The sequence below is a fragment of the Cherax quadricarinatus genome, chromosome 62 (genome assembly GCF_038502225.1).
Source record: "Cherax quadricarinatus isolate ZL_2023a chromosome 62, ASM3850222v1, whole genome shotgun sequence".
In the NCBI taxonomy this organism is placed as follows: domain Eukaryota; kingdom Metazoa; phylum Arthropoda; class Malacostraca; order Decapoda; family Parastacidae; genus Cherax; species Cherax quadricarinatus.
In genome coordinates, this window is record NC_091353.1 from 16,604,191 (window position 1) to 16,628,198 (window position 24,008).

Below are 24,008 nucleotides of genomic sequence, written 5' to 3' on the forward strand. Positions count from 1 at the left end.
ACCACATTAATTAACATAAAACAATGTATCGACTAGGGTAGTTGGTGACCTGTAATGGTACTGGTCAAAGAGAAGATCGTTTTTACAAGAACAAGAATGGATAGTTCTATAACCAAAATTTTGTCCGTTTTTGGACTTTTTTTTCGTGTATTTAATATAATGATATATTATGTGTACGTATATATTTAATATATATATGTTTTTTTAAACACCGGCCGTCTCCCGCCGAGTTAGGGTGACCTGAAAAAGAAGGAACACCAGCCTAGGATTGGTATGTTCACACAGTTAAAAATTCAGTGACAACTTTACTGGAAGACTGAGAGAGACAACAGCGCATGGTAGAAATTGTTCACCACAAAATCTTCCCACTAGGTATTGTTTCACCACTTGTCATCCTGAATGTGTTGTGTCTCCGGTAATCACTGGTGTTGCAATACCAACACTTCACTAGTCACCAATGTTGCAAGTGTATGCAACTCCATTGTCACAGTAACACTGAAACATATCACTTCACTAGTCAACTGTGAGTTAGTGTTATGTAATACATTATGGTCACAGCACCCCGGATACTGCTACACCTTCCCCTGACAGTCTCAATACTGTAGTGGTAAAAAGTCGACGTTATATATTACTGATATTATACCACTAAATGTCGCAATGCATCACTGTTGGAATTAAGTCACTGAATTTTTTGGGGGGTTATCCTAAGTAATTTACACATGTGAATGTGTATGACAGTTGTACTTAAGTGGACCTTTACCTAAATAAACTTATGATCGAGGGGAAGGGGACTAGTATTCCACCGGCTACTAGTGTTGTGAGCATCGTGAACACTTTCTGACCCAGCCAGGACGTCCACTGGCCGATAACTTAAGTGATGACGATGAATGATAACCTTATATATATCTGGAGAGAGTTCCGGGGGTCAACGCCCCCGCGGCCCGGTCTGTGACCAGGCCTCCTGGTCCAGTAACTTGTGGACAATGTCCACTCTTCTCACCTAGAAAGTGCAGGTAGCTTGGTGGCTAAAGTTCCCGCTTCACGCACGGAGGGCCCGGGTTCGATTCCCGGCTGGTGGAAACATTTCGACACGTTTCCTTACACTTGTTGTCCTGTTCACCTAGCAGCAAATAGGTACGTGGGTGTTAGTTGACTGGTGTGGGTGGCATCCTGGGGGACAAGATTGAGGACCACAATGGAAATAAGTTAGACAGTCCTCGATGACGCACTGACTTCCTTGGGTTATCCTGGGTGGCTAACCCTCCGAGGTTAAAAATCCAAAGAAAATCTTATCTTAGGACCCACGTGTCCTTACTCTAAAGTGCTGGTCACTACGTAAGTGTCCTGTTGTCTGCTGCTAACTTCTCCTTGCAGTACAAAAATAATGTAATTTACATGTAACAAAACAAAGGAACAAAAGAAAGCCACTAGAATGCAATACATTTCGGACTGGTTAATTGGATTTAAAGCTTATAAACCATACGACCTTTATTTATGCATAACTGGTCTAGGAATGGATTGGGTCAGAAAAGGCAACACATGTATTAATATGTTGAGTACACTCCTCATTACAAACAGGCCTAGTGAAGAAATGGGTATGTAGTGTTATAGTGGGATATGTGCAGGTGTGTAGAGTCAGTAGGTTAGGTTGTGTGTATTACGTAGTTTCCCTTGTGCAAAATTTGGGTATCGTTATGTGGAAACGTTTCACCAGCCAGTGGCTTTATCAGTCAGTTACAGAAAAAGAACGGTGGAAGATGATGAGTTTGAGGTAATCAGTCCTCAAGCCTGGAGACGTGTTCAGTCCATCAGTCTTGATAAATGTACAGTGTATGTGAGAAGGAGCTTATGTACTGTAGACAGGTGAGCTGAAGCAGTTGGAAGCGGCGTCAAAGGTGGAAAAAATCCACTAGTAGAAATAGGTTATCCCTAGGTTAGGTAAGCATTGAGGAATTCTCTGTATTAGATCCCAAGATGTTGTTGTGTCTGTCAAGTACAGCAGACTATCGATAACACGATAGTTACATTCCACCGGCCTGTAATAATCAAAATCGTGTAAACAGAACTGAAGAACATGGGAAAAATAGGCTGTTGGTTAGTATGGTGTGGCCGTGGGAGAGTTGTGTGGGTGGAGGTTGTTAGTTGGAATGGTGTGGGTGAAAGTGTGGCCGTGGGGGAAATACAGAGGCGGGTGGTATAGATGGGGCTTGTGGATGGTATGGGTTAGGTTGTTGGGTGTACAGCGAGGGGGTGTTGCCACCGGGGGGAGGGGGAGGTTGAATGAGCAATTGACCGCAGGCCAGTTGGTGTGGGCTGAGGTATGGCACATTAGTACTGGACTTTGTAAATGGTCCAAGTTGGACCGAAACGTCGTCGTAAGCTCCTCTCTTCTATGTGCGGGTTATTTGTGTATGACCGAAGCGTTGAGCCTCACTTCCACTTAGCCTGCTAAACACTAACCTTCACCCCCCATGCCTAACGCCATCCCATGTTTTTCACACTCTTACCCATGTGTTTTAGCCCTCACTCACCTTTACCCATCCCGTCATACACATTCCCTCATTATTATAATTATAGGTCAGCGCTAAACTCACAAGGGTCATACAGCGTTGCAGGGTAGTGTTTGCTAAAGGGTGGAGAGTTAACAAGAGGTAGAGTTAGTAAGGGCGGTGTGAGGTGCTAAAGGAAGTATAATCAAAGTGTGTAATAAATCTGTTGCTGTCAGAGTCAGAGAGGGAGTACACATGCCCCCAACCTCCTGCCCATATGTGGGAGGGCAGGACAGCTGTGGACCCACACCACCCATACTCCCATTGAACATTAAAATGGTATAAAATACCGACAGGTTGTTAGGTAAGACACATATGCAACAGTTAGGTATCTTTATTATGAAACGTTTCGCCTACACAGTAGGCTTCTTCAGTCGAGTACAGAAAAGTTGATAGAAGCAGAAGATACTTGAAGACGATGTAATCAGTCCATCACCCTAAAGTTTTGAGGTGGTCAGTCCCTCAGTCTGGAGAAGAGACCCTGAGCTGCTTTGGGGATTAGCGTGGACGGTTACAAAGCATGGCTTGCTTCTGCAGTGTTTTAAAAACTGAGGTTGGAGAGTTGAAGGAGGAGGTCTTGCTTCTCCAGGAGGAGATTAGGAGGCTGAAGGTCCACCTCAATGGGTCTGGGAGAGAGTGTGAGGTGGCTGGAGTTGTGGGGAATGAGACTTCTAGCAGTGAGGTGCAGTCTGTCTCTTGCTGTGAGGAGGCTGTAGTTGGGGAGGTAGCAACGGCTACCAGCAGTGAGGTGCAGCCCAGCACCTGCTACAAGTGGCGAGTGGTTCACAGTAATGGGAGGCGCATCAGAGTAAGGAAAGTTAAGAGTGAAGATCTGAAGGTAGGAAATCGCTTCTCTGTTCTCCAGGATGAATGTACTTCAGTGGCCAGTGAAGGTAAGGGTACTACTGCCCCTGCTAATGAAGGTAAGCGCATTCTTGTGGTTGGTGACTCTCAGTTAAGATATATTGACCGTGCTTTTTGTAATAGGAATAAGAAGATGAGAGATAGAGTGTGCTTCCCTGGAGCTGGTGTTGGGGACATTGTCAACAGGCTGGATAATATCATGTCAGGTAATGGGAACAAGCCCATTATCTGTCTCAGTGCTGGTGGAAATGATATTGGGAAGGGTAGGAGAGAAGAGCTGCTAGATAAGTACAGGTCAGCTATAGATTTCATTAAGTCTAAGGGAGGGATCCCAATCATATGTAGCATCTTGCCTAGAAGGGGAGTAGGAAATGAATGGTTGTCTAGGGCAATTGGTGTAAATTGCTGGCTAGACAGATACTGCAAGGAACTTGCAATCCCATTCATTGACAACTGGAACAACTTTTATGGCAAACATGATATGTATGCAAGGGATGGGGTACATCTCTCTGGGGCAGGGGTGGTAGCACTTGCAGACTCGATTGAGAAGGCCATTGGTGAAATGCCTATGATTTTAAACTGATGGAAGATAGAGGTATGGGTGTGTGTGGGAAACAAGCAGGTTGCAACACTAGGGTTGGAAACAGTAAATGTATAAAAGGCATTCAGCATGAAGTTATAAATAAAGACAATAGAACAGGTCAGCAAACAAAGGGGGACAGCAGAGGGCAGCAAGGGACTAGCTCCCTTAAGGTTTACTATACTAATAGCAGGAGTGTTAGAAATAAGATAGATGAGCTAAGATTAATTGCAAGTGCAGGAAACATAGATATTATTGCTATAACAGAGACCTGGCTCAATCTGAAAGATAGAGAGATGCCCTCTGAATGTCACATACAAGGCTATAAATTATTCCACACTGACAGGGTCAACAGGAAAGGTGGTGGAGTAGCGATGTATGTCAGAGACAATTTAAATTGTTGTGTTAGACAAGATATTAAATTAGAAGCGTCAGCCACTGAATCTGTTTGGTTACAGCTTCTCGAGGGCCGAGAAAAACTAATTTTGGGTGTGATTTACAGGGCCCCAAATCTTGATAGGGAGTGCAGTAAACTTCTATGGGACGAAATTCGTAAGGCATCTACATACGAAAATGTTGTGCTAATGGGAGATTTCAACTATAGACAGATTGACTGGAGCAATTTGACAGGAAATTTAGAGTCGGGTGACTTTCTTGATACGATCCAGGATTGTTTTTTAAAACAGTTTGTGACAGAGCCAACTAGGGGAAATAACCTCCTTGACTTGGTTCTTGCCAGTAGGGAAACACTAATTAATAATCTTGAGGTTAATGATGAGCTTGGGGAAAGTGATCACAAATCACTCAGTTTTAATATATCATGGAATTCCCCTAATAATGGCAATCAAGTCTCCGTCCCTGACTTTCGCTTGGCTGATTTCATAGGACTGAAAAATTACTTAGGTGGGCTGAACTGGAATGACCTGACTAAGGGTCAGGTAGGTGGTGATGGTTGCCGATATGATGCTTTCCAGGGCATAGTTCTAGCTGCTCAGTCAAATTATGTTCCAAATAGGGAAATCAGATCAAACAAAAATGATCCTAAATGGATGAACAATAGATTAAAATATCTGATTGGTCAAAAGAGAGGCATATATAGGCAAATCAAAAGAGGAGAGGGGCAATTAAGAAATCGATATATTCAGTTAAAGAGAGAAATAAAAAAGGGAATTAGAAAAGCAAAAAGAGATTATGAGGTTAAAGTTGCAAGAGAATCGAAGACTAACCCAAAAGGATTCTTTCAGGTATACAGAAGTAAGATCAGGGACAAGATAGGCCCACTCAAAAGTTCCTCGGGTCAGCTCACTGACAGTGATAAGGAAATGTGTAGAATTTTTAACACATACTTCCTCTCAGTTTTTACACAGGAGGATACCAGCGATATTCCAGTAATGATAAATTATGTAGAACAGGACGATAATAAACTGTGCACTATTAGGGTCACAAGTGACATGGTCCTTAGGCAAATAGATAAATTAAAACCTAACAAATCCCCAGGCCCTGATGAACTGTATGCAAGGGTTCTAAAGGAATGTAAAGAGGAGCTTAGCACACCTTTGGCTAATCTTTTCAACATATCACTACAAACTGGCATGGTGCCAGATAAGTGGAAAATGGCAAATGTGATACCTATTTTCAAAACAGGTGACAGGTCCTTAGCTTCGAACTATAGACCAATAAGCCTAACCTCCATAGTGGGAAAATTTATGGAATCAATAATTGCCGAGGCAGTTCGTAGCCACCTTGAAAAGCATAAATTAATCAACGAATCTCAGCATGGTTTTACAAAGGGGCGTTCCTGCCTTACGAATTTATTAACTTTTTTCACTAAGGTATTTGAGGAGGTAGATCATGGTAATGAATATGATATTGTGTATATGGACTTCAGTAAGGCTTTTGACAGGGTCCCACATCAGAGACTATTGAGGAAAATTAAAGCACATGGAATAGGAGGAGAAATTTTTTCCTGGATAGAGGCATGGTTGACAAATAGGCAGCAGAGAGTTTGCATAAATGGGGAGAAATCAGAGTGGGGTAGCGTCACGAGCGGTGTTCCACAGGGGTCAGTGTTGGGCCCCCTGCTGTTCACAATCTACATAAACGACATAGATGAGGGCATAAAGAGCGACATCGGCAAGTTTGCCGATGACACCAAAATAGGCCGTCGAATTCATTCTGACGAGGACATTCGAGCACTCCAGGAAGATTTGAATAGACTGATGCAGTGGTCGGAGAAGTGGCAGATGCAGTTTAATATAGACAAATGCAAAGTTCTAAATGTTGGACAGGACAATAACCATGCCACATATAAACTAAATAATGTAGATCTTAATATTACGGATTGCGAAAAAGATTTAGGAGTTCTGGTTAGCAGTAATCTGAAACCAAGACAACAGTGCATAAGTGTTCGCAATAAAGCTAATAGAATCCTTGGCTTCATATCAAGAAGCATAAATAATAGGAGTCCTCAGGTTGTTCTTCAACTCTATACATCCTTGGTTAGGCCTCATTTAGATTATGCTGCACAGTTTTGGTCACCGTATTACAGAATGGATATAAATTCTCTGGAAAATGTACAAAGGAGGATGACAAAGATGATCCCATGTATCAGAAACCTTCCCTATGAGGATAGACTAAGGGCCCTGAAACTGCACTCTCTAGAAAGACGTAGAATTAGGGGGGATATGATTGAGGTGTATAAGTGGAAGACAGGAATAAATAAAGGGGATGTAAATAGTGTGCTGAAAATATCTAGCCTAGACAGGACTCGCAGCAATGGTTTTAAGTTGGAAAAATTCAGATTCAGGAAGGATATAGGAAAGTACTGGTTTGGTAATAGAGTTGTGGATGAGTGGAACAAACTCCCAAGTACCGTTATAGAGGCCAGAACGTTGTGTAGCTTTAAAAATAGGTTGGATAAATACATGAGTAGATGTGGGTGGGTGTGAGTTAGACCTGATAGCTTGTGCTACCAGGTCGGTTGCCGTGTTCCTCCCTTAAGTCAATGTGACCTGACCTGACTAGGTTGGGTGCATTGGCTTAAGCCGGTAGGAGACTTGGACCTGCCTCGCATGGGCCAGTAGGCCTTCTGCAGTGTTCCTTCGTTCTTATGTTCTTATACTATGGAACAATGCGAAACGTTTCATAATAAAGATACCTAACTGTTGCATATGTGTCTTACCTAACATACTCCCATTACGCTTCCCCCTTCCCATACCGCCTGCACCCACCTCTCCTCAAAACACTTGTCATCACCCACCTGCCTCTACCCACACCTACACCAGTGCACATCTGACTATTCGCTCCAGTGCTACATGGGATGTACAGTGGGTGAAGGGAACATGGGACGACAGGTACATCACTCACCTGCGGGTCACACTCACCTCTTTGCTCACATCTTCACTCACGAAATCGTAATAACACGATTGCAAATAAATCACGGAACGGGTTGAGTTTGAACCCATGCCAGGTGAGTTTTAAGACTCATTCGCCATGGGTTCAAACCTCTCTCATTCCGTGATTTCTTCACTCACCGTTCTTCACCCAGTACTTTGTACTCACCCATTGGGTAATAAGACAATAGACTGGCCCTGAGTCTCACTGTGACGCAGAAGGGGAAGACTGTGGCGTGTACCACATTTTACCCTTCATATACTCTACCATGTAAATTGATTTTTACGGAGTGTACACTAAAAATATGCTGCCATTTTACAAAGCTTGTTAACAGATCGCGTGCTATCCGACGGATCCCAGTGGGAATAAGTCGCTTGATTTTTTTGGCGTTATCCTAAGTAATTTACACTATATAATAACTGTACTTATGTGTACCTGTGCCTAAATAAATTTATAAATGGTTTATAAAGCCAACAACATGATGATTATAATCAAAACTAAACGCTAAATCACCAGGGTCATATATTATTATAATGGGGAGAGCTAAACCCGTAGGATATTATAGTTATGGGGAGCGCTAAATCCGTAGAATTATACAGCGAATGTGGGGGAGGTGATTACCTGGAGTTTACCTGGAGAGAGTTCCGGGGGTCAACGCCCCCGCGGCCTGGTCTGTGACCAGGCCTCCTGGTGGATCAGAGCCTGATCAACCAGGCTGTTGCTGCACGCAAACCAACGTACGAGCCACAGCCCGGCTGATCAGGAACTGACTTTAGGTGCTTGTCCAGTGCCAGCTTGAAGACTGCCAGGGGTCTGTTGGTAATCCCCCTTATGTGTGCTGGGAGGCAGTTGAACAGTCTCGGGCTCCTGACACTTATTGTATGGTCTCTTAACGTGCTAGTGACACCCCTGCTTTTCATTGGGGGGATGGTGCATCGTCTGCCAAGTCTTTTGCTTTCGTAGTGAGTGATTTTCGTCTGCAAGTTCGGTACTAGTCCCTCTAGGATTTTCCAGGTGTATATAATCATGTATCTCTCCCTCCTGCGTTCCAGGGAATACAGGTTTAGGAACCTCAAGCGCTCCCAGTAATTGAGGTGTTTTATCTCCGTTATGCGCACCGTGAAGGTTCTCTGTACATTTTCTAGGTCAGCAATTTCACCTGCCTTGAAAGGTGCTGTTAGTGTGCAGCAATATTCCAGCCTAGATAGAACAAGTGACCTGAAGAGTGTCATCATGGGCTTGGCCTCCCTAGTTTTGAAGGTTCTCATTATCCATCCTGTCATTTTTCTAGCAGATGCGATTGATACAATGTTATGGTCCTTGAAGGTGAGATCCTCCGACATGATCACTCCCAGGTCTTTGACGTTGGTGTTTCGCTCTATTTTGTGGCCAGAATTTGTTTTGTACTCTGATGAAGATTTAATTTCCTCATGTTTACCATATCTGAGTAATTGAAATTTCTCATCGTTGAACTTCATATTGTTTTCTGCAGCCCACTGAAAGATTTGGTTGATGTCTGCCTGGAGCCTTGCAGTGTCTGCAATGGAAGACACTGTCATGCAGATTCGGGTGTCATCTGCAAAGGAAGACACGGTGCTGTGGCTGACATCCTTGTCTATGTCGGATATGAGGATGAGGAACAAGATGGGAGCGAGTACTGTGCCTTGTGGAACAGAGCTTTTCACCGTAGCTGCCTCGGACTTTACTCTGTTGACGACTACTCTCTGTGTTCTGTTAGTGAGGAAATTATAGATCCATCGACCGACTTTTCCTGTTATTCCTTTAGCACGCATTTTGTGCGCTATTACGCCATGGTCACACTTGTCGAAGGCTTTTGCAAAGTCTGTATATATTACATCTGCATTCTTTTTGTCTTCTAGTGCATTTAGGACCTTGTCGTAGTGATCCAATAGTTGAGACAGACAGGAGCGACCTGTTCTAAACCCATGGGGATGGAAAGTATTCGGGCTTAATTCAGGGAACCTGAGCACAGATCCAATTCCCTAGATCAAGAACCCTTCACCAGAGTCGAGGAACCTCCCTTGAGGGGCCAGGGTCTTACAGCAACAAGATGATGATTGATCATTTATATATACCTGTCAGACACAGCAACATCATGGGATCTTGATAAACCAGTGGCTTCAATGAGGTAAATTTGTGAGGTGTAGTCTGATGTTTGTAGTAGGTTCCAGTTCTGTATATCAAGGGTGTTTTAGACTGCAGTGGGGTTAGGTGGTGATTAAGAAAAATGTTTTTCCAAATAGATTTGGAAATTTATGTAGCTTCTTCTGGGTAGGATATGTTCTCGTTGTGTCATTATGATGATTATAATAAAAAAGAATCGCTAAACTCTCTAGGGTTATGCAGTGCTGTTATGTGTAATGTTTGAATTTATCTGAGAGTTCCTTTAACTTTTTATTGAAACCTAATAAATCTTTTGGAGTGGTGATACATTATTCTGATTTTTGTAGGAGTGAGAGCCAGTGTTTGTGGTCTTCATCTAGAGATTCTAGACCAGGATGTAGTTCCAAGGAGTGTTGAAATCCCATAGTATGTAACCTTATTTGTGAAAAACTGGTTGTGGTAGACTATGTAGTATTTTGATCTGGCAGGAGTACTTGAGTATCGTTTTACAGGTGTTTTCTTATCTGCAGCTTGTATTTTTTTGTATTGTGAATTATGTGAGCAAATCACCTGCAGGAGGCTTACAGGGCATTACCTGAATTATTACCTGCAAGTAATTTGGGCGAGGTAAGTCACAGCAGGTCACTGTAACTCCCTCGATGCCCACTCCCTACCACTCGCAAAAAGCTAGACCTGACAATAAATTAATAATTACAATATTAAAACCAGCTACTCTGGTAAATTAAAGTTGTGGACTGTATATGATTAGGCTTGCTGGGTACACAAAAGAAATTAGTATCACCACTTAGCATTTATCACAGGAAGACACTTAATGGTGATGGAACACACCCTAACCTTACCCTAGCAGCTAAAATTCACGATGGCCAGCGTAAAAACTACTGTACGTTATAGATAAACATCACTTAACTGAGGTGTGCTCCTGGGAGAATTGGTGTCCTCTATTTTTCTGTCTTGATTGCCGAATTGTAAGTATTTTCCACACTATCTTAATTCTTCAGCAGGAACATGTCAGCAATTTCTAAATTACGGACTGACGCCGATATACACCAATTGACCTTGGAGAATGCCCGATTATATTGCACAATCCAGTCCAGTGTTCACACATTAAATTCAATATGGCGTTACTCCGCAGCTGTTCTACACCCACCTCACTCGAAATTTCTCGAAAGGATCAAATTATCATCATATATCATTGCACAATTATATTCATGTATATGTTCTACATTTAGGGAATTATGTAAAAAAATTCCACATGTATTAAACAGTGTTGATGCTTGTGATGGGTTGGTATTGTCTATGTTGGTTAAAGGCTTCCTAGTTGACACTGTTATATGAAAGGATGTATTATCAATGGTAAAATATAGAAAGGGAATAGTAACGGATGAGAATTGGGGTCTGAGATACATGCAGTGTGTGATATAATCGGAAATTGTGTGAAGTTCTGATGTTATATAGTGTTGAAGATGGGAGTTTGTCCTGTTAGTGAGAATAATGTTTGGTCTCCCATATCCACGGTATGTAAAACAGATGTTGAAAGTTGGGGCCAAGGTGTTTCTTTCCAATTATTTGGTATAGTTGCGTCATGCTGGTTATGTTATTTCAGGCATTATTATATAATGGGGGAGCGCTAAACCTGTAGGATTATACAGTGCCTGTGGGGGGGTGATGGAAGGTATTCAGGCTCAATTCAGGGAACTGGAGCACAGATCCAATTCCCTAGATCAAGAGCCCCTCACCAGCATCAAGGAACCTCCCTTGAGGGGATAGTGTACTTCAGGTATGTGTTATTATAATCAAGCGGTGTGTGGTAAACCCGTAGGATTATGCAACACCTGTGGGGGGGATGTGTTAGTTTATTCAGGTTAACACTAATAGTTACAGATTATCGTATACTGCAGCATGTGTAAAGAACCTAGGATAACCCAAAAAAGTCAGACTGACTTGTTTCCACTGGGGCCTTTGGAAGATATTCAGGCTTAATTCAGGGAACGTGATGTATTTAATGGTCTGAGTCATGGGTATGAGGATGAGATAATGTCCAGTATTGTGTACTGTGTATTTTAAATACAAGATTGTTGGAATGTGAAGGGTAAGTTGAGGATTTATTATAATAAAAAAGTGCTAAACCACAAGGGCTATACAGCACTGCAGGGCAGGAAGGAAGCGAGGCTATCAGGTGGCAAAACGGAGAGGGATGATTAGTAGGTTACCGAGAAAAGCAGGGCAGTGGATAGTGCAGGGGTAGAGGGTAGCAAGAGATTGAGGTAGAAAGGGCTGAGAGGAGTGTGAATGGTATCATCAGAGTTTGTGGAATAAATCAGTTATCAAGAAGTCGGTGAGAGAGTCAGGATTAAAAGAGGGTCCATCAGCAAGAAGGGAAGGTAAAGAGAGAGTAGTAGAGCAGAGACGACGACGGAGGTAAATTCCGCGTGCTCATGATAGAGAGGGCAGTCTAATAGAATGTGGCTAACCGTTACTGGAACCTGACACTTCTCACAGAGGAACAGGGTGCCTTGCCATGAGATACCCATGAGTAAGACGAGTGTGGCCGATGTGAAGACGGGAGAGAGTAGTCTCCCAACCTCGACACTGATGACAAGATGGCCGTTGTTGCCAACGGGTGTGAAGGTGGTTAGCTATTACAGCAAAATAATCCATAAATGGAACACCTCTATATGAAACTGGTAGGTCATGTACTGCTGACTGCACAGCAGTACATGACCTGTTCATTGCCCTGTACGTCAACATGACCAGGGACCCAACAAAAAAACAATATCTTTATGCTTGGTAGAGGTGTGGCATAGCCAAAGTTGGATACGGAGAACTAGGGGGGTGAGGTGTATCAAATTTTCGTATAGCCTGTAAAGCACTAATGGAGTCTGAGACAACCACAAATGATGACACAGGCATGGATGCAATACCGATAAGTGCTGCAAGAATGGCATACAATTCAGCTGTAAAAATGCTAGCCGAGAATAGTAAATGTTCTCGCACGACATTGTCCAGAAATGCTGCTACGAATCCAATGCCATCAGAAGACTTGGAGCCATCTGTGTACACTGCGATGGCGTGAGCGGGAAGCTACAGTAGGCAGTTGGGCTTTCGCACAAGGGAGTGAGAAAGAACAGACTCGAACAGCTGGAACTTCCCAGGGGGCAGGGAAAAGTGAGATGCAACATGAACATAGAAAGGTGGTAACTGAAGGGAAAACAAGAGCGAATGTAGGCGAAGAGAAAAGGGATGGAGCAAACAGGGGCGATGAATAATGTCTGCTAACATTGGTGACTATTCTATATATGGAAAGATTACGGAGATCATGAGAGTAAACATAGCGAAGGCAATGGGCATCATGGTGATCAGACAAGGATGGAATATTCGCTTCAGCATAGAGGCTCTCAACAGGGAAAGAGCGAAAAGCACCAAGGCATAAATGTAATCCCTGGTGATGGATGGGATTAAGGCTAGAGAGAGTAGCAGGAAAGGCTGCTGAATAGATCTGGTCACCATAATCGAGTTTCAATAAAATGAGGGCTGAATGTAGACGAAGGAGAGTTCGACGATCAGCTCCCCGTGGAAGATGAGCAAGAGTTTTAAGAAGGTTCAACCGGCTGTAACAAGTTGCTTTCAGAGAGGTAATGTGAGGTTTCCAGGATAACCTACGGTCAAAGAGAAGGCCTAGAAACCTGACCGTATCATGTTCAGGGATATGCTAGCTATGGAAAATTTTCTAGGGTGCTTACCTGTATGTACCTCAACATTATATACATACCAGTAATCTCATTGGGAGACAACCATATTGTTTACCGTAGTCACCCCGTGTAGACATGTGAGAAAACTTAACCACCCCTGGTCACGGCAGGTGGTCCCTTCGACCTCACAATCTTATCCATATCTATCCGAGACCAGTATGGATTGGATAGCACCCACAAGTACGGTGCTACTAATTAATTGTGGACTATATAGATTATATTAGTGTAACTGAATGAAGGGGGGAGGGTAGGTTACACATGGATATATCCATCAAGGAAAACCACTTGTACATAATCTCTCCACTTACCAGATATTCTCTGGTGGTCACTTGATGTAGCTGGATCACTCATAACCTATCCAATTACAACATACCTAACTGGCCAGCATCAGTCTGCTATAACTAGAAGGGTTACTTAACTGTGGGTGATTGATACTCCTTATTTCCTCCATTCACCATCTCATTTCGATGTTCTGCTACACCGACACGGTTCTCATTCCAGCAGGACGAGGTATCCGTCGGTTTGTCCCGGTTTAGAAGTCGTGATTCCATAAAGCTTCATTATCCTCGGTACGAATCACACATTCACTCGGAACAGGGCGATCTATTTCACATCCCGCATTCTCTTAACTCAATGTTATCATCACTGATTACATTACCATTCACAAGACGATTTAACCTCTCATAATTATTATACACATTAGAGGTCACTCCATTAAGATCTGAGGCCGATGAGCGAAGATTAACACACGGGTATTTCCCCTGGACACACACCATGGCCGTGCACCAGTCACACCCCGTCAAACCATTATTCACTAATTTTACCACCCTTTTACGGTGGTCCCCTAAATCACGTTCCCTCACTCTTCACCAGGAACAGTTACGACACTTCCTATTATGAAATGAGGCCTATATTAATCCTTAGGCCGCCGTGAATGCCAATTTCGTGGTTCCATGCTTTCCCAGCCTCCTCACCACATTCAAAACACTCCCGCCTGCCCCATGGCCCGAGTCCCCCTATACCCCCGCACATCCGTGCATGCGCAAAGGGAACTCTTGGTTCTACCCTATTGTCAAATACATTTTTGACTCATATCGACACATTAAACACCTATTAGGCGCTATAGCTTCGGAAAATCAAAAATTTTCCACACTAGCCATGGAGGTACAAAGGATGAGTGGAGATGACAGAGCATCTAGTGGAAGTAATTTGGCGAGTTTTAGTACTGGAAAATTTAAACCCATGCATGGTGGTCCAATTGGAAACTCAGTCGACCGCATGCTGGAGAGAAACTGGAAGAAGAGAGGCCAAATCATTTATAGCAAGGAGAGTAAGTGTTGTGCTCAGAACACATCCCTGGGGGACACCTTCAACTTGGACAAAGTCCGGAGAGAGCATATTATTAACCGGAACACGGAAATGACTGTCAGTTAAGAAGTTCTTAAGGAAGGATGGTAGATTGCCTTTGAGGTAAGAAACAAGGGGCATAGATGGAGCCCGAAAAATATGGATCAGATGATTGCCAATTTCAATGGCAACGTCAAGAGGGTTTGCTATGTCAACAATGGCAACCTGCAGAACAGGAGCTGGGTCAGGAGAGTATTTACCACTCGGTTTCTGTACCTTTTTCCAGACTGCACTCATAGAGGAAGCCGAGGTGATGGTGGAAACACCCTCGCCAGCCAGTGCATTTAGCGTCACGGATGACGCGACGAGCAACCACTCGCTTCTGCTTAAAATCAAGAAGTCTCTCTGTGGTTCTATTGTACCTGTACCTGCCCCATGCAGCGCATTTCAAACATACTGCCCGAGCACAAGCAGGAGACCACCACAGCATGCACTTCTGATAATGCCTGCCTGAGGTTTGGGGTATAGAATGAGAAGCTGCAGTTAAGACTGACGTCGAGGTGTAAAGGCTCATCAGTGGAGGATGAAGAAGGAACCTCATTGAAAGCGACTGCGAGTAAAGGTCCCAATTTGCTCGATCATATTGCCAACAAGGGCTACGAAGTGGTGGTGAATATGAAGAAGAAAGAATGATTGGAAAACGATCGCTGCCATGTAAGTCAGGTAGAACAGACTAGGCGAAGTCTAGTGCAGTGGAGAAAGAGCAGACCGAAAGATTGATGCAAGAGAGAGTATGAGTACGAGGATCAAAATGGGTGCGAGTACCCGTATTTAAAACATGGAGGGGGTGAGAAACGAGAAAAGCCTCCAACTGAATGCCACGCGAGTCACAATGAGACCCTCCAGAGGAAATGGTGGGCATTAAAATCGCCAAGTAACAGAAGTGGTGGCAGTAAGGATGAAACAAGAAAGGCAAAATCTGGAATAGATAATGCCCGAGAAGAAGAGAGATAAAGAACATATTGTAAACCACTTATTTAAGTGGGTACGGGCTGCAGTGTAATGCAGTGAGGTATGAACAAATAGTTGATGGTACGGAATATCATTGGCGTAGAAGAAGGGCACTTTTATTAAAGGTCCCATCAGAAAAAGGATCCAAATAAAATAAATTATAGCCTGAGATGGGTTGGAAAACAGCTGAGTGTAATTTTGGTTCTTGTAAGCAAACATCAACAGGGGAAAGCAACATCTGAAGCTCACCCCGAGGCCGCAGTTATTCCACTGTAAATAGGCCATGATTGGCAATGAGGAAAATACCAGGAATCCACAGGTAAGGGCACCTACAGACTAGAGGGGTTAGAAAAGTCTATGAGCAGTGACATCGGAAAACACTCAAGCAGCGAAGGAACGGAGCGTTGTGAAGAATGGAGTTGTGGAGATGGAGGAGAGGGAAGAGAAGGAACAGGTGGAGGATCAGTGTCCATTGAAGGTTTAGTCTCTGAAATGGCTTCAAGTGTTTCTGAATTCAAAGACGTTGTATGGGAGACAATGTTGGAGACAGGAGGAGGAGGGTGAGTAAAGATTGGGACAGTAATGGACTGTACTAAAGTACGGGGGGGGGACAAAAGCATGTAGGGAATTGGAGAAGAAGTGGGAGGGAACAGAAGAGGCAGAAACCTGGGAGACAGCAGAAGAGGAGTAACTTGGGAGGGGACAGGGGAGGAAGGCACAGTACGAGGAGGAGAGTGAACCTCCACACTTGTAATAGAGCCAGTGAGAGGGAAAGAACCAGGCAGAGACTGGAAAAGTAAAATGTGGAAGTGGAAGAAGGGAAGGAGGGGGCAAAGATGATTTGAGCAATGGGGATTTTTTGGACTTCTGAGAAGTAGAGGGGCAATTGGTAGGTGTTGTATGAGGTCTTGTCAATACTGGGGCTTGTGAGGGAGAACACAAAGATGTGAGAACAGACAGGTGTTGAAGTAGGGACGTCTGAGCCCAGGACAGCAAAAGAATTAGATACAGGAGTGACTATGGAAGAGGTAACCACAGAGGAGGCTGCAGAAGATGGGACCCCAGAAGTGGGGGGATGTTTAGAAACGCAAGAATAAGAAACACGGGGTAGTCTCCCTTGGAGGCAGAGACGAGAAACTGCCATAGCATAAGGGATTATTATTATGGAAAATTTTCTAGAAGTGATTACCTGTATGTACCTCAACATTATATACATACAAGTAATCTCATTGGGAGACAACCATATTGTTTACCGTAGTCACCCCGTGTAGACATGTGAGAAAACTTAACCACCCCTGGTCATGGCAGGTGGTCCCTTCGACCTCACAATCTTATCCATATCTATCCGAGACCAGTATGGATTGGATAGCACCCACGAGTACGGTGCTACTAATTAATTGTGGACTGTATAGATTATATTAGTGTAACTGAATGAAGGGGGGGGGGGGTAGGTCACACATGGATATATCCATCATGGAAAAACACTTGTACATAATCTCTCCACTTACCAGATATTCTCTGGTGGTCACTTGATGTAGCTGGATCACTCATAACCTATCCAATTACAACATACCTAACTGGCCAGTATCAGTCTGCTATAACTAGAAGGGTTACTTAACTGTGGGTGATTGATACTCCTTATTTCCTCCATTCACCATCTCATTTCGATGTCCTGCTACACCGACACGGTTCTCATTCCAGCAGGACGAGGTATCTGTTGGTTTGTCCCGGTTTAGAAGTCGTGACTCAATGAACTTCACTTTCCTCATCACGGGAACAACGAGGTCTAACGTGTTCACTCAGAGCAAGGCAACTTATTTCACTTCACGCATTCTCTTAACTTAGCGTTATTATCATTAATTACATTACAATTCACAAGACGATTTAATGTCTCATAATTATTATACACATTAGAGATCACTCCATTAAGATCTGAGACCGATGAGTGATGATTAAACCAAGGGTAATTTTCCCCGGGACACAGTCCATGGTGACGCGCCAGTCACCCGGTCCTACCCTTATTCACTCATTTTACCACTTTATTACGGTGGTCCCGTAAATCACGTTCCCTCACTCTCCACCAGGAACAGTTACGACACTTCCTATTATGAAATGAGGCCTATATTAATCCTTAGGCTGCCGTGAATGCCAATTTCCTGGTTCCATGCTTTCCCAGCCTCCTCACTACCTTCAAAACACTCCTGCCTCTCCCATGCCCAGAGTCGACCTCTACCCCTGCACATCCGCGTATGCGCAAAGGGAACTCTTGGTTCTGTCCTATTGTCAAATACATTTTTGACTCATATCAACACATTAAACACCTATTAGGCGCTATAGCTTCGGAAAATCAAAAAATTTTCCACAATTATCATAATCAAGGGGGAAGCGCTAAACCCGGAGGATTATACAGCGCCTGGGGGGGATGTGGAAGGCATTCAGGCTTAATTCGGGGAACTGGAGCACGGATCCAATTCCCTAAATCAAGAGCCCCTCACCAACATCAAGGAACCTTCCTTGAAGGGATAGCCTCTTCAAGGGGGGCTCCTTGGCGTGGTGAAGAGGCTCTTGGTCTGAGGAATTAGCCCTGTCAGTCTTCTTCCTCAGACCGAACCTAATTACCCCCCATTCTCCCCTCCCTTATCCCATCCTCCCCTTTTTCCATTCCTCCTCCTCCTCCTCCCCACCCCTCCTTTTTGCCCTTCCTCTTTTTGGCCTTTGGGATTTCTCCCACAGGCGCGCTAGTTCCTAGGTAGGGGAAAGGACACCAGGGTCCATCCCATTCTGTTGAGGTTCTTGGTGGTGGCGTAGTTTGCCGTGGAATCTGGATTGCCTGGGGATGTCCCGATCCCTCTCCGGTATCCCGGAGTAGCTTTGGGTGTCTTTCGGGCGACGGGTGTATCTCTGGAAGCCACCTTTCGGATTCCGGGGGTGGTGGCCGAAGGAGGTATGCTTTGTGGCGGATATCCGGCCGCCCTCTCTTTTGTCCACTGAGGTAGCTCGGCAGATGTGAGGTTGTTATCCCGGATTGCTGGTTTACTGGCATGAAGGGTAGGGTATGGCACGGGTTCCATGCTGCATCTGCGCTACTAGCGGTGTTGAGGTCCTCTTGGGCGCGGAGGGAGATTTCCGGCCCTTTCATTCCTCCTGGGAACTATTCCTCCCCGCTTCCCCCTTTTTTTATTCTTTTTTTATTTTTATTTTCTTTTCTTCTTTTTTTTTTTCTTAAAAACAAAAAGCAAAGGAGTAACCTAACCATGGCAGCCCTAGTCAGTCCATGAACCCACTACCCCCGGGCCCCTTCTTGATACCGCACCCCATTCTGACCCTGCCTTGTGTTTAGATCACTCTTCGGACACTCCTGATGCCCCTGTACCTCTTGCTGGTGCTGTTTCCTCACCCGCTTCAGGTACCAGGGCTTCGACTGACTCCTTCGATTTGTCTGAACTCCGCTCTCCTTTGACTATGCTTCTGGCTTCTCCCTCTACGGTATGGCAATTTTTGAATCACCCGCCCATTTCACGCCGGACCAACTCCGGTCCTACTCCTAAACGCCAACGTCAATCTCCTGATGATGCTCCTTCGTTACCTTCCCATTCTACTCGGAAAAGACCGACACGTCAAGCACTCCCTCTCCACGCTGTTTCGGACCACACAATGGACTAAATTCTTTACTTTAAGACCGACTTCTTCTTCTGCCTACCTTTCTGACCATAGTATTGGCAAAGCTCTCCTGCGTCATGTTGGTAGAGATATTTCATTTCATGCTCTCAAGAGCGGTATGCGCATCATCACTGTCCAGAATGCTACCCAAGCTCATGATCTTTCTCTCCTTTCGAATATCGATACTACTACTATCACTATTGAAAAACATCTTTCTCTCAATTCCTGTAGTGGTACTCTCATTCTGCCCCATACCATAGTCCAACAGAACTTCCAGTCATGTGGCAATGACATTTTTGAACAGCTGGAACTCCAGGATCTCCCAATCCTCAAAGTAGACACTTTTGTCCTTCCTGCCCGGGGGCGGAGACGTTACCCTTGCAATGTGGCTCATTTAACTTTTCACAGCCGAGAACTCCCGTCCTCTGTATATGTCGCGGGACATCGGTTACAAGTTCGAAAGGTGATACCTACACCGCAACAATGTAGAAATTGCTGGCGTTTTGGTCACCCAGTGAAATATTGCAGATCTATGGCCAAATGCCCAGTCTGTGGTGCTGACGACCATTCTCATACATCTTGCAGTCAACCTCCATCTTGCCTTAATTGTAATGAAGCTCACCCTTCGTACTCCCGCCGTTGCCAGGTCTACTTAAATGAATGTGAAATCCGTTGCCTCAAAGAGGCAGAAGGTCTCCCTTATTATATGGCAGTTACTCATCTCCGCCTCCAAGGGAGACTACCCCGTGTTTCTTATTCTCGTGTTTCCAAACATCCCCCCACTTCTGGGGTCCCATCTTCTGCAGCCTCCTCTGTTGTTACCCCTCCCATAGCCACTACGGCATCTAATCTTTTTGCTGTATTTGGCTCTGACATCCCGACTACAACTCAGTCTGTTCTCACATCTTCGCGTCCTTCCTCACAAGCCCCAGTATCGACAAGACCTCGTACGACACCTAATACCAATCGCCCCTCTACTTCTCAGAAGTCCAAAAAATCCACATTGCTCAAATCTTCTTTGCCCCTTCCTTCCCTTCTTCCACCTCCACACTTTACCTTTCCAGTCTCTGTACCTAGTTCTTCCCCTCTCTCTGGCTCTATTACAAGTGTGGAGATTCACCCTCCTCCTCGTACTATGCCTTCCACCCCTGTCCCCTCCCAAGTTTCTCCCTCTTCTGCCACCTCCCAGGTTTCTGCCTCTTCTGTCCCCCCCCCACACTTCATCTCCAGTTTCTTACACTCTTCCCTCCCCCTCTACTTTGGTACAGTCCATTACTGTCCCAATCTTTACTCACCCTCCTCATTCTATCTCCAATATGGTCTCCCATACATCTTTGAATTCAGAAACACTTGAAGCCATTTCAGAATATATTGCAGAGACTAAACCTTCAATGGACACTGATTCACTTCCTGTTCCTTCTCTTCCCTCTCCTCCATCTTCACAACCCCAATCTTTGCAACGCTCCGTTCCTTCGCTACTTGAACGTCTTCCAATGCCACCACACGTTGACTTTTCTAACCCCTCTAGTCCGTAGGTGCCTTTACCTACAGATTCCTGGTATTTTCTTCATCGCCAATCATGGCCTATTTACAGTGGAATATCCGCGGCCTCAGGGGTAATCGGGGTGAGCTTCAGATGTTGCTTTCCAGGTTTTCCCCTGTTGGTGCTTGCTTACAAGAACCAAAATGTGATGAATGGTTTGAAAAACCGACAAGTTGAAGATTGAGACACTTATGCAACATATGGGAATCTTTATTCAGGAAACGTTTCGCCACGCAGTGGCTTCATCACTCCGATACAAGTAGAAAGGCGTAAGGAGAGGAGGAGTTTGAGGTAATCAGTCCCTCAGCCTGGAGTCGATGTGTTCAGTCCATCAATCTTGTAGAATGTACAGCTTAGGGCCGTAGACGTGGCTTATATACTGTAGTGAGGTGAAGCGAAGCAGGAGGAGGTGAGGTCATAGTGGTACCATCCACTAGTCGAAGTAGGTCTTCGTCCAAAGGTTGGACAAGTGTTGAAGAATTCTTTGTAACAAGATCCCATGATGCTGCAGTGTCAGAGAGTTGTGATGAATGGTTTGAAAAACCGACAAGTTGAAGATTGAGGCACTTATGCAACATATGGGAATCTTTATTCATAAATAAAGATTCCCATATGTTGCATAAGTGTCTCAATCTTCAACTTGTTTCATCCTTACCACCACCACTTCTGTTACTTGGTGATTTTAATGCCCACCATTTCCTCTGGGGGGGAGGTCTCATTGTGACTCACGTGGCATCCAGTTGGAGGCTTTTCTCGCCTCTCACCCCCTCCATGTTTTAAATACAGGTACTCCCACCCATTTTGATCCTCGTACTCATACTCTCTCTTGCATCGATCTATCAGTCTGCTCTTCCTCCACTGCACTAGACTTCACCTGGTCTGTTCTACCGGACTTACATGACAGCGATCATTTTCCGATCATTCTTACTTCTCCTTCCTATTCACCACCTTTCCGTAGCCCTCGCTGGCAATTTGATCGGGCAAATTGGGATCTTTACTCACACCTCACTGCTTTTAGTGAGGTTCCTTCTTCATCCTCCATTGATGAGCTCCTACACATCTTCTCGACGTCAGTTTATACCGCAGCTTCTCATTCTATACCCCAAACCTCAGGCAGGCATTCTCAGAAGTGCGTGCCTTGGTGGTCTCCTGCTTGTGCTCGTGCAGTACGTTTGAAACGTGCTGCTTGGGGCAGGTACCAGTACAATAGAACCGCTGAGAAACTTCTTGATTTTAAGAAGCGTGCGATCGCTCGCCGTGTCATCCGTGAAGCTAAACGCACTTGTTGGCGAGACTATGTTTCCATCACCTCTGCTTCTTCTATGAGTGCAGTCTGGAAAAAAGTGAGGAAATTGAGTGATAAATACTCTCCTGACCCGGCTCCTGTTCTACGGGTCGCTGGTGTTGATGTAGCAAACCCTCTCGACGTTGCCATTGAACTTGGCACACATCTGGTCCGTATTTCCTGAGGGCTCCATCTATGCCCTTCGTTTCTTTCCTCAAAGTCTGCCAGAGAGTTAGTACCCTTGGACTTTTCTTCTCTCAGAAAAGAACAGTATAATGTGCCTTTTACACTTCAAGAACTAGAGGCAACGCTCTCAGCTTGCCGATCATCGGCAGCTGGGCCTGACGACATTCATATTCGTATGTTACAACATTTACATCGGTCAGCCCTAGTAGTCCTCTTACACCTCTTCAATCTTATTTGGGCACAAGGAGTTCTTCCCCAGCTGTGGAAATCTGCCATTGTTCTCCCTTTCTGCAAACCGGGTACTACGGGACATGATGCCTCCCACTATCGTCCCATCGCTCTTACTAGTGCAGTTTGCAAAGTGATGGAACGTCTCGTAAATCGACGTTTAATGTGGTATTTAGAGACACACAACAGTCTCTCCGCTAGTCAATATGGCTTTCGTAAGGGTCGTTCTACCATAGACCCCTTACTACGCTTGGATACGTATGTTCGTAATGCCTTTGCGATTAATCACTCAGTTATTGCCATATTTTTTGACCTTGAGAAGGCATATGACACAACTTGGAGGTATAATATTTTGGCCCAGGCCCATTCCTTAGGCCTCCGAGGCAATCTACCATCCTTCCTTAAGAACTTTTTAACTGACAGACATTTCCGTGTTCGAGTCAATAATGTTCTTTCCCCAGGCTTCGTCCAAGCTGAAGGTGTCCCTCAGGGATGTGTTCTAAGCACAACACTTTTTCTCCTTGCTATAAATGATTTGGCCTCTGTTCTTCCACCCAATATTTGGTCATCACTCTATGTTGATGACTTCGCTATTGCTTGTGCAGGCGCTGACTGTCATCTTATTACAGTTTCTCTCCAGTGTGCGGTCGACCGTGTTTCCACTTGGGCCACCACGCATGGGTTTAAATTTTCAAGTACCAAAACTCACCAAATTACTTTCACTAGACGCTCTGTTATCTCCGATCATCCTTTGTATCTCTATGGCTCCCGTATCCCCAAACGTGATACAGTCAGGTTTCTAGGCCTTCTCTTTGACCGTAGGTTATCCTGGAAACCTCACATTACCTCTCTGAAGGCAACTTGTCACAGCCAGCTAAACCTTCTTAAAACCCTTGCTCATCTTTCCTGGGGAGCTGATCGTCAAACTCTGCTTCGCCTACATTCAGCCCTCGTTTTATCGAAACTCGATTATGGTGACCAGATTTATTCCGAGGCCTCTCCTGCTACTCTCTCTAGCCTTAACTCTATCCATCACCAAGGATTACGTTTGTGCCTTGGTGCTTTTCGCTCTTCCCCTGTTGAGAGCCTCTATACAGAAGCGAATGTTCCATCCTTGTCTGATCGCCGTGATGCCCATTGCCTTCGCTACTATGTACGCTCTCACGATCTACACAATCCTTCCATTTATAGAATGGTCACCGATATTAGTAGACATTCTTTATTCGTTCGCCGCCCCTGTTTGCTCCGTCCCTTTTCTCTTCGCCTACATTCACTCGTCTTCCCTTCAGTTATCACCTTTATATGTTCATGTAGCATCTCACTTTTCCCTACCCCCCTGGGAAGTTCCAGCTGTTCGGGTCTGTTCTTTCTCACTCCCTTGCTCGAAAGCTCAACTGCCTACGGTGGCTTCCCGCTCTCTTTTTCTTGATCACTTCCTCTCCCATTCTCATGCCACTGCTGTGTACAC

General features: G+C 44.6%; 1 protein-coding gene across 1 annotated transcript in view; it reads left to right on the forward strand.

The window, feature by feature from the left end:
- Positions 1–24,008, forward strand: part of LOC128687215 (cytoplasmic dynein 2 light intermediate chain 1) — a 98,079-nt gene that overhangs the window by 65,289 nt on the left and 8,782 nt on the right. The gene's annotated exons all lie outside the window — the stretch shown is intronic.